The sequence below is a fragment of the Narcine bancroftii genome, unplaced genomic scaffold (genome assembly GCF_036971445.1).
Source record: "Narcine bancroftii isolate sNarBan1 unplaced genomic scaffold, sNarBan1.hap1 Scaffold_120, whole genome shotgun sequence".
In the NCBI taxonomy this organism is placed as follows: domain Eukaryota; kingdom Metazoa; phylum Chordata; class Chondrichthyes; order Torpediniformes; family Narcinidae; genus Narcine; species Narcine bancroftii.
Genome location: NW_027211855.1, coordinates 533,772 through 545,243, shown reverse-complemented (window position 1 = coordinate 545,243; position 11,472 = coordinate 533,772). Strand labels below are relative to the sequence as shown.

The 11,472-nt window shown below is 45.0% G+C and overlaps 1 long non-coding RNA gene across 1 annotated transcript in view; it reads right to left on the bottom strand.

Annotated features, from left to right (window-relative positions):
• Positions 1-1,446: 1,446 nt before the first annotated feature.
• LOC138750347 (uncharacterized) overlaps positions 1,447-11,472 on the bottom strand; it is a 265,886-nt gene continuing 255,860 nt past the window's right edge. The window contains exon 3 of the long non-coding RNA XR_011349273.1: positions 1,447-1,831. This is a non-coding gene — a long non-coding RNA (uncharacterized lncRNA). The remainder of the gene's footprint in view (positions 1,832-11,472) is intronic.

Here is an 11,472-nt window from a genome sequence, read left to right as displayed (position 1 = left end):
CATTATGGCAGATGCAGAGACACCAGGTTCACAGTGAGGAGAAGGTTTTATGATGTTTGTTAGAGTGAGACAGATACTGTGTGACATTGAGTTCACAGTGGTGGAAGATTTAACAGTACGATAAACAGTCCCAGGTTCTGTGACACCTGATAACCATTTGTTAGTGGATTTAACAGTGTAGGATTATGTGTAGCAGATATTTTGACAGAAGGTTCAAAGGGGAAAGAGGTTTAATGGCGATGTACGATAATCTGTGGCAGATAGAGAGACAATGGGTTTACAGTGGGGAGAAGGATGAACAGTGATGTATGATAAATTGTGGCAATACTGTGACATGATGTTCACAATATTATGAAGTTTTAATGGTGATGTATAATAAACTCTGGCATATACTATGACGCCAGTTTCACAGTGGAGAGAAGGTTCAACATTGATGTACAATAAACTACGTCAGATACTGTGACACCGGGTTCACAGTAATGAGAATGTTTAACAGTGATACACGATAAACAGTTCCAGATATTATGACACCGGGTTCACTGTGGAGAGATGGTTTAATGGTGATGTACGGCAGACTGAGACAGATACTATAAACTCCATGAGATACTGTGACACCGGATTCACTGTGGGGAGTGGTTTAATAGTGATGAACAGAAGACAGAGGCGGATACTGTGAAACCGGATTCACAATGGGGAGAAGGTCAATCACTGCTGGACGATAAACTGTGCAAGATACTTTGATCTTAGGTTCACAGTGCGAGAAGCTGTCACAGTAATGAACGATGAACTGTGTCAAATACTGTGACCCCAGGTTCACAGTGGGGAGAAGGATGAACGGTGATGTATGGTAAATTGAGATGGATACTGTGACACTAGTTGAATAGAGGGAATGAGTTTAAACAGTGATGAACGATAAACTGTGTCAAATATTGGGACACTGGGTTCACATCCGTCATACGGTTGAACAGTAATGTACGATAAACTGTGTTTGATACTGTGACACCAAGTTCACAATGGGGAGAAGGTTTAACGTGATGTACGGTAGACTGAGGTAGATACTATGACACAAGGCTCATTGTATTGTTAATTTCTCTTCATTATGGGTCACGTCTCCAGAATGGAGGACCATCGCCTTCCCAAGATCGTATTATATGGCGAGCTCTCCACTGGCCACCGTGACAGAGGTGCACCAAAGAAAAGGTACAAGGACTGCCTAAAGAAATCTCTTGGTGCCTGCCACATTGACCACCGCCAGTGGGCTGATAACGCCTCAAACCGTGCATCTTGGCGCCTCACAGTTTGGCGGGCAGCAGCCTCCTTTGAAGAAGACCGCAGAGCCCACCTCACTGACAAAAGGCAAAGGAGGAAAAACCCAACACCCAACCCCAACCAACCAATTTTCCCTTGCAACCGCTGCAATCGTGTCTGCCTGTCCCGCATCGGACTGGTCAGCCACAAACGAGCCTGCAGCTGACGTGGACTTTTTACCCCCTCCATAAATCTTCGTCCGCGAAGCCAAGCCAAAGAAAAGACAACATCTAATTTATGTGCTCCATTTTTCTTGTGGCAACTTCCAAACTTTCCATAAAGTTAAATTCTAATCAGATTTTGTTCATTTAAATAGGTCACCATTAAAAGCCCAAATCATTTGGTCTCTAAAGTACGCCTCACAAAATTAAATTCTTTACTTGGGTTTGGTTGCAACAGCTCTTCAGTTTGCTTCATTATTTTTTCAGTCCCTCGTTTTGTGTTTTCTTTTTTGCCTGTGCAGCTTCACCAAATGGGCATCCAACTCTCTCTTCTCAGCTTGACCCAACGTCTCCTCTGTAAACTTAAGCAAACCAAGGAGACCAAAGTTAAAATTTTCATATTTGCATTTTCAAAAACAAAAATGGTGCTGTGACTTGCAGTTTCACATCTTAATCCCACTTGCTAAACTTGCAAGCAACTGCACCTCATCCTACAGCTGGAAAATTGCAAGAGAACTGCTGGGTTAAAGCAAAGATTCCTCCCAGTCACCTCATTAAAGGCCTCCAAGTTAACAACAGATAGCAACCTGAAAGATAAATACAAAGATCTGTATCAGGAATATTAACGGGCTTTTAAAAAAAAATCATTTCCACTATTGAAAGAAATCTCAGGCTTTTGTTGAACAATTCCTGTTGTATTCCTCAAAATGGTTTGAATCTTGATTTCAAGCAGAGTCATTTGGTGAGATTGTTGGTCCAGAACAAACCCTGCCCACACACTCCCTTAAATACCTCCAAAGTCCTGGCTCAGCTCTGCTCCATGCTAAAGCTATCAGAGCTTTTCTGAAGAGATATCAGAATTCAGATGCAGATACGACGAGTCAGAAACACCCTAATACTTCCCTGAACAACACACCTCTCTCTGAAAACCAGCAAGAACCTTCCTGAACTGTAATGTTTTTTTTACCTTTCGAGCACCAAAGCCTGGTGAATTTTACATATGTTAAATTCTGTGCACAGTATAAGAATGGCCTGCAACCAGTGAACTTTGAGGAATGAGAAGTGAGATTGGACTGTGAACCAAAGAACTTTTCTGAACTTACACACACATTACACACACGTGCACTTAGAATTAGAAGGGGGGTAAGTTAAGTAAAGTAATTTAAAGTAGTAAAACAGTCATAAGTTGAAGTGTAATTCCATATTCATATTTAAAGATAATTAAAATCAATGGCGAATCTGTCTGCCTCACAGCAGGAAAAAGGCAATTTTGTGTGATAAGACACTTTTTAATTATATGACAGTAAATAGAGAGAGAGGTTCAAGTTTCAAACTATTACAAACTCCAGTCACCAGAGCTACCTGGATTATACCTCTTCCCACTTTATTTTTTTGCAAGGACACCACATTGTATATTGATATGTTTTTGAAAGAGATTATTGTAGGAGTCGTGGAGGCCACAAACAAACACAAACACTTCACAAAACAGCTCTTATTTAAAATGCAAGAGCTTTGCTGATAGAGAGTCATTCAGGTGCCAAGAGCCTTTGCAAAGACAAAACAAGGAGACTGCTTTGCTAAAGAATTTCAAAAGCAGGTGTAAATGGATTATTGATTTTAAATCAACTGATGAATGGACTCAGAAGTTTGGGTCCAGTGCAGTAATCTGGCTGGTTGCAGTTTGCTGTTCTAAGAAGGTCATGTGCTTTTGCAAGCATAGAGGAGAGACCAAATATGCTTTTTCTAATAGAGAGATGGCAAGCTGAAGACGGTTTGTGAGTTCTCAGTTCAGCCTGTTGAAAAACTTTTAATCCAAACTATAGGAAATGGCTGGCCTGAGTGTTTCACCTGAAATAAGGAAAACAAAAGGAACTCTATGGTGACCTGCAGAAGAGGTGATCATTTGGAAAACCGTGACGGGTTTCATTGACAAGACCCCAAAGTGGCTGATCAGAGGGAATCAGTTTTTGTGTGTCCAATGAGCAAGAAATCCCTCTCTGAAACCAACAAGAGCCTTCCTGGAGGGGTAACCATTCACTTTTAAGCACCAGAGCTTGGTGCAAATTCATAAATGTTGAATTCTTTGCACAGTATAAGAATTGATAGACACCAGTGAACATGGAGTTGTGTCAAAGAACTTTATGCACATTAAATACACCTGCACTGAGAATTAGAACGGGGCAATGTAAGGCTGTTAAGTTAATAGTGATAAGTTAAAGTTTGATCCTGTTTTTTTGTTTAAAGAAAATTAAAAATGACGTTTGTTTAAGTATCTTTTGTCTTGGTGATTTTCTATTGCTGCGAGGTTTTGGGTCCTCTGGGCTTGTAAAAGTCCCAAGGAGGTTTTCTACTCCAGAACACCCAAAATGTCTTATTTCTTCAATAAATGCAGATTCCCCCATAAAGCCTGCACCCATATCTCCAATTTTCTTTCTGCCCTTACCCCACCTCCTCTCCGGCAGAACAAGGACAGAATCCTCAGATTTCTCGCTTACCACCCATCAGCTGCCACATCTGACACATTATCCTTGAACACTTCCAACTTCAGCACCATTCTCTAACCTGCTACATCTAACCCACTCCACTCAGATCCTCTTTTCACAGGGGCACGTCTTTCTGTGACTCCCTCAAGAGCACTTCCCTCTCCCTTGACAGCACTTCCCTCTCCACCCACCACCACCTGACGCACTCCCCTTTGGAATTGCAGAAATTTCCAAACTTGTCCCTCCATTTCCTGCCACCTCCATCCAAGGCCACAATCAGACCTTCCAGGTGAGGCACTGTTTCACATGCACCCCATCCAACCTAATCTACTACATTTGGTCGACTCAGTTGACCTCGATATCACCAAGACCAAATACAGACTGGGTAGCCATTTTGCTAAACACCTGTGCTCTGTGGATCTAACCTTGAGCTTCCTGTGGCCTACCATATCATTTCTCAAACCCTTCCAGCAACACGTCTGTTGGCCCCATCCTTTGGCAGGCTGAGGGCACACAAACTTAAAGAAAACATATTATATTCCTCCTGGGCAGCCTTAAACTCTATAGCATGAATACGAATGTTTCTAATTTTAACCAATCACTCACCTCTGTCTGATTTCAGTTTCCATCTCTTGATCTACTGCCCATTTGAATAAAATTACTCCTTTAAGGTAGAAGAGTTGACAATGGTGTTTTCCCCATGTCGCTTGCCATTGAACAACTGGCAAAATTAAGTTGCGCTTGTTGCAAAATGAATGGTGTTATTGTTCAAAATCTGCCTGAGATTGAAAGTATTCTTGTACTGAATAGACATCTGGGCCAAATGGCTATTTAAGGACATTCTGTACCTGATTGTACATCCTGAAGTACAATGAGTAATTCTCTCCACTAAAGATTGTTACATCTATACAGAACATGTATTAATACACAAAACAATCACACCTCCTTATTGGTCAGGAAGTGCGTAAACCTCACAAGGAGACTGAGGAGGTCAAGGCCAACGGCTCTCATCCTGAGATTTTACAGGAGCGCAGTTGAGTCTCCTGTCTGGCTGCATCATTGGATGGTCTAGTAGCTGTAAAGCATCAGACAGGAATGATGCAAAGAGTTGTGAGGATCACTGGGGTCTCCCTTTCTTCTGTAGATGACATTTACTGGGAGTGTTGTTTAAATAGGGCTCAAGGAATTGTAAAAAGACCATTTCCATCCAGTGCACAGCATCTTTAACCACGTCCATCATCAAAATCAGGACTGCCAGGCTGGGGAATAGCTTCTTCCAACAGGCTGTGAGATGGAAGAAAAGTATCCTGTAAGTGGGATAATCATCCCACATATTTATATATGTAGCGGCTACTTCGATAGGGCTACTAAAGCAACACACCCACACACACACACCAGGTTAGTCAACACAAGACTGCTTTATTCAGACTTTACAGGCTTCTTTGATTTAGTGTGTCCTGGGCTCCATGGGACATCATTATGAGTTTGCTTCTGAACCACAGGACCGCAGATTTAAATGAAGCCGTGTGAGTGTCCCGTGCCATCCGGCATGAGAATCCACAGATCAACGTGCCGTTCCTCGCCATGAAGCACACGCGTGGACAGTCAATTAAATGGATGAGTTCCCAACTGTCTGTCTTATATTTTCACTCGCGTGCCAAAGAACCTTACCCGCTCGGCCCACTACACAGCTGCTAAACCACCCAGTTCCCCTCCAGAACCTTCACAGAAACTAAAACATCAGCTGCATGCACCTGAGGTGGACCCCCTCGCCGTCTGGGCTGGGGGCACTGAAATAGGTGAAGCAGGTTTCACATGGGCAGGCTTGAGTCTACACTAAACAGCTGTGAATGTCCCCTTATGTCCAAAGTATACACAAGCCCATCCTTCTTCACCACATGGAAAGGGCCCTCATACGTTAATTGTATTGGCGCTCCTGGGACCTGTCTGCGCACAAAAACAAAATCAGCGTCCAGGAATGGTGGGGCACATTCTGTTTAGGTGATCCATGCCAGTGGGTAGGAAAAAGTTTGCTGATCATGACTCCATGTTAAAGCTGTGAAGGAAATCCAGGTCAGAGTTGGTTGTGAAATGAATGTCCCATGAAACTGTAAGAACTGTACCATAAACCATCTCTGTGGACAATGCGGACATATCTTCCTTTGAAGAGATGTGCACTCCGAATAGAATCCATGGCAACTCATCGACCTAAATTGGGACTGGTGAGTCAGGCCTTAAGTGCAGACTTCAGTTGCCAGTAGAAACGTTCCACAAGTCTGTTGGACTGTGGATGAATTGTGCTCAACGATCTGAAGTAATGTGTGTCGGAAAACCAAATCTAGCCATCCAATCGACAGTGAATGCTCTTGCCCTTGTCTCAGTGTCACTGGATGGCAATGGGACAGCCTCTGACCAGCGTGTGAAACGTTCTATGACTGTTAGAATGTATTTCAAAATTTGAGATAATGGCAATGATCCAAGCAGGTCCACATGCACGTGTTCCAACCGCCTGTGTACCACCGGGAAATGTTGAAGAGGTGCCTTATTGTGCCGCTGAATTTTTGCAGTCTGGCAGGAGGTACCTGTGCAGACCCATTATGCAACACCCTTTTTTAGTCCATGCCATACCTATTTATTTGACATGAGCTTGACAGATGTTCTGATGGACGGATGAGACAAGGTGTGTATCTGGTCAAAAAGGTGTTGCCTCCAAGATGCCGGAATCACTGGTCTAATGTAGCCCAAAGACATGTCACAAAGTAAGGTTGGCCGCCCAGTTGTGATGCCACCTGCAGTATGTCCAAGTTAGTCATGGTCGTACTATATGGCTGACCATCGGGGTCCATTGCCTGGACACTGGCTAATTCAGGAATATCAATCTCATCCTGAATATGATATACAGTCAGTCTGGACAGAATATTCATGACGCCATTGTTTTTACCAGACGTTTTCCAAGTAGATTTAAGGGAATTCTAAATCTCTGCCCTAAGTGCCAATAAGCTGCTGGCAGGTTTGAACAGCATTCTTCAACCCAAGTGGCATCCTAAGAAATTCAAAAAGCCCAGAAGGGGTAATAATTGCCATTTAAGGAATGTCATACTTATGGGCTGGGATAAATGGGGAACAGTGGGGAACAGATGGGGCAAAGTGGGGAACATTGTGAAGAATGGGCAACAGGGTGGAACAGATGTGGTACACCTGTTCCCCACTATTCCCCAGCTGTTCCCCACCAGTTCCCCACTATTCACCACCGTTCCACATGATTCCCCACTCTTCCCCTCATTTCCCAATCTGTTCCCCACTGTTCCTCCCATTTGTCTCTGTTCCCCACTGTTCTCCATTGTTCCTCAGTGATCCCCACTTTTCCTCATCTCTTCCTTTCATTCCTCAATTTTCACCTCTGTTGCCCACTATACACCACTTTTCCCCTCTGTTCCCCACTGTTCCCTCACTGTTCCCCACTGTTCCTAAAAGAAGTCTGTAAAGTCTCAATAAAGCAGTCTTGTGTTGACTAACTTGGTGTGTGTGTGTTTGTGTGTGTATTACTTTAGTAGCTCTACCGAAGTCGTCGCTACAATTGGGGACCCCAAATGCAAGATTCAGGGAAGCTTGAATCTCCAGTTACCATGTACACAAGGACGGCAGCAGCTGTTGCCACCACGGCTGCAGTTAATGTGGTGGAACTTCACTTGCCTCCTTTCTGGACACATCAACCTCGGGTATGGCTTAATCAGGCTGAAACCCAGATTTGTCTTGTGGCATAATGGCTGAGGACATGAAATTCTGCCATGTAATAGGTGCATCGGACACTGCTGCAGCGTCTCAAGTAATAGAATATGTTGCCAATCCCCTGGCAGAAAACCAGTAAACCAGGTTCCGCCAATTTCTCCTGGACTCGCTGGAATTGACTAGACATGAGCACGACTTTTAAATATGGAGGACCTAGGTGATAGGAATCTATCCGATTTAATGAATGAGATGCTCGCATTAGCAGATGGTTATTCTCATTGTTTACTTTTTGAGACTCTATTCCTGTCCAAACTCCCAGGTCGTGTCGCAATACCAATCATTAACATGGATTTCCACCATCCCCATGATGTAGTGCAGGAGACTGACAGGCTGGATCACACTCCAACACTAGAGTCTGCTCACGTACAGACTGTTTTCGCAGCAGATCCATATCCCGTGTCCTATGAGCCAACTATATCTTCAGTTCAGTCAAAGAAGGATGAACGTGTTGACAGGCGGTGAGAATGGTGTTTTTACCATGGCCGTTGGTGAAAAAATGCCCATAAATGTGTCCCGACATGTACCTATTACAGAAAAAAGGCAGGAAACGATAAGGCCGGCTACCATTTATGGCCATGGCAGCTGGCACAAGTACGTCCCATTGTATTTTCCAAGACTGCGCTGGTAAGCACATGTTTCTTGTAGACACGAGTGCTGAGGTTCGTTTGCTCCCACCAACCTATTTTGAAATAAAACCCACATAAACAACACCACCTGTCTCTTCAAACACAAATGGGACGCAAATTCCCTGCTTTGGCACAGGATAGGTCACGATTGGGATAGGAGGTGTGACATTCCATTGGAATTGCGTATTGGTTTCCATTGCACAGCCTATTTTGGGTGCAGATTTTTTAAGGTCCCATGACTTGCCAGTAGATGTGAAGTGGAGGAAATTGGTTCCTGCTACCACTTTTCAAACATACCCTCTGGGATGCAGCAAAGGGAGAGTTTCCCACCTCGGGGTGCATACCTTGAACAAATGTGCACATGCTGCTCTGCTCAACGAATTTCCCTGTACTCTCTCACCTAATTTCAATATCTCCTAAACAGCCCAGGGTGTGTCCCTTTACATAGACACTTTAGGCCCACCAAATGACGCCAGGGTTCGTCGTCTTCCACCTGATAAACTGCGCAGGCAAGGGCAGAGTGAACTGCAATTGAGGAATTAGGTATCATTCAGCGCTCCAACAGTCCTTGGGCATCACTGTTAAACATGGTACCCAAGAAAACAGGTGGATGGAGACCCTGCAGTGATTACCGTAGGATCAATAACTACAGCCGACAGATACCCTATACCTCATATGCGAGATTTCGCTGCCCATCTGCACAATTTCTGTGCTTTCTCCAAGGTAGATCTTGTCATGAGATCAAGTGTGGGGAAAAGTAGGGAATGGTGTGGAACCGTGGTGATCACTGCAGTAAAATGGAGAACACAGGAATATTGGGGAGCAGGGTGGAACAATGAGGAAAGGGGAACAGATGGGAAAGAGTGGGGAACACTGCAGAACAGAGGGGAACAAAAGGGAGCAGGAGAACAGATGGGGAACTGATGGGAATCAGTGGGGAACTGTGGGTAATAGGTGGGATACTGCTAGAAAACAGTTAGAATTGGTGGGGAACAGTGGGGAAAGTTGGGGAACAGGTGAAGAACAATGGGCTACTGTGCAGAACTGTGGGGAACAGATGTGAAACAGTAGAGAACTGTTCGGGAACAGCTGGAGAACAGAGGGGAACTGATGGGGAACAGTGGGGAACCATGGGGAAACAGGTGGGAAACTGGTAGGAAACAGTTGGGATTGGTGGAGAAGAGTAGGGAACATTTGGGAACAGATGAAGAACAGTGGGGGACAGTGATGAACTGTGGGGTAAAGAGGTGGAACAGTAGGGTACAGTGGAAAAATTGGTGAACAGCTGGAAAACAGAGGTGAACTGTGAGGAGCAGGGGAACAGTGTGGAAGGGATGGTGAACGGTGGAGAATGGGGGAAAAGTGAGGAATTGGTGGGAGACAGTTGGGGAACAGTGGTGAAGAGGTGTGGAATAGCTGGGGAACAGTGGGAACAGGTTTGGAACAGTAGGAAAACGGTGGGGAACAGTGGGGAACAGTGGGGAAAAGATGAGGGACAGTGGGAAACAGTTTAGAACAGATGGGGAACTGATGTGGAACATTAGTGAACAGTGGAGAAATGTGGGGAACTATGGGGAACATGTGTTGAACAGCTGGGGAACTGTGAGCAACTCTGGGAAACATTGGTGAAAACTGGGGAACTGTTGAGGACAGTGGGGAGCAGTGGGGAACAGTGGAGAACTGTGGGAAACAGTGTGGAAATTTAGGTCACAGATGGGAAAAAGAGGAGTATCTGATGGGCAACAATGGGAAACATGGGGTGCAGTGGGTAACAGTTGGGATCTGTGGGGAACAGTCGGGAACAGTGAGGAACAATAGGGGAAAGTGGGAGAAATGGGGAACAGTTGGGAACAGAGGGGAAAAGTAAAGAACAGGGGAACAGTGGTGAACAGAGTGGAAAAGTAGGGAACAGATGGAGAGAAGTGGGGAACAGTGAGGAACTGTGGGAGACAGTGGGAAACAGAGGAGAAGAATGAGTAACAGTGGGGTATACAGGGTAACGGGGAGAGCAGTGGGGAACAGAATGCGAACATTGGAGAATGTGTGGAACAGTGGTTAAATGTGTGTGACAGATGGGGAACTGTGAGGAACAGTGGGAAACACGGGGAACAATTAGGGAACAGTGGTGTATAGTGGGCAACAGTGGAAAAATTGAGGTACAGAAGGAAGAGATGGGGAACAGTGGGAATCACTGAGGAACAGTGGAGAAGAGTGGAACAGAGACAAATAGGGGGGAGCAATGGGGAACAGATATTGACCTGTGGAGAATGTGGGAACAGTGGGGAACAGATTGGGAAATGAGGGGAAAAGTGGGGAACCATGTGGAACAGTGGTGAAAAGTGGGGAACTGGTGGGAAACAGCTGGATAACAGTGGGGAACAGATGGGGAACTGATGGGGAACAGTGGAGAACCATGGGACCTGGTGGGAAACTGAGGGGTCAAAGGGGAAGAATGAGTAACAGTGGGTAATAGATAGCGAACTGTGGATAACGGGGGAACAGTGGAGAAAAGTGGGTAACTGATGGGTAATGAGGGGAAAAGTGCAGAACATTGGGGAATAGGGGGAACAGTGGGGAACTGATGTGGAATATAGGGGAATAGTGGGGAACAGTCAGCAATGTTGGTGAACAGATGTGGAACAGTGACAAAAATGGGAAACAGTGGGGAAAAGTTGGGAACAAAAGGGAACAGTTGGGATCAGTAGGGAACAGGTGTGAAACATTAATAACATTAGGTAACTGTAGAAAAAAGTGGGGAACAGATGGGGAACAGCTAGAGAACATTGGGAAACAGTGCAGAACATGGGGGAAAATGGGAAGAGTGGGGAACAGATGGGGAACAGTCTGGAACCATGGGGAACACTGCAGGACAATGGGGATCAGAGGGGAATATTGGGGAATAGGGGAGAAAAATGAGGAAAGGGAACAGATGGGAAACAGTGGGGAACACTGCTGAATGGAGGAGAACAGAGGGGAACAGTAGGGAGCAGGAGGAACTGATGTGGAACAGTGTGGAACCGTGGGGAACAGGAGGGAAACTGCTGGAAAACAGTTGGGATTGGTGGGGAAAAGTGCGGAACAGTTGGGGAACAGGTGAAAAACAGT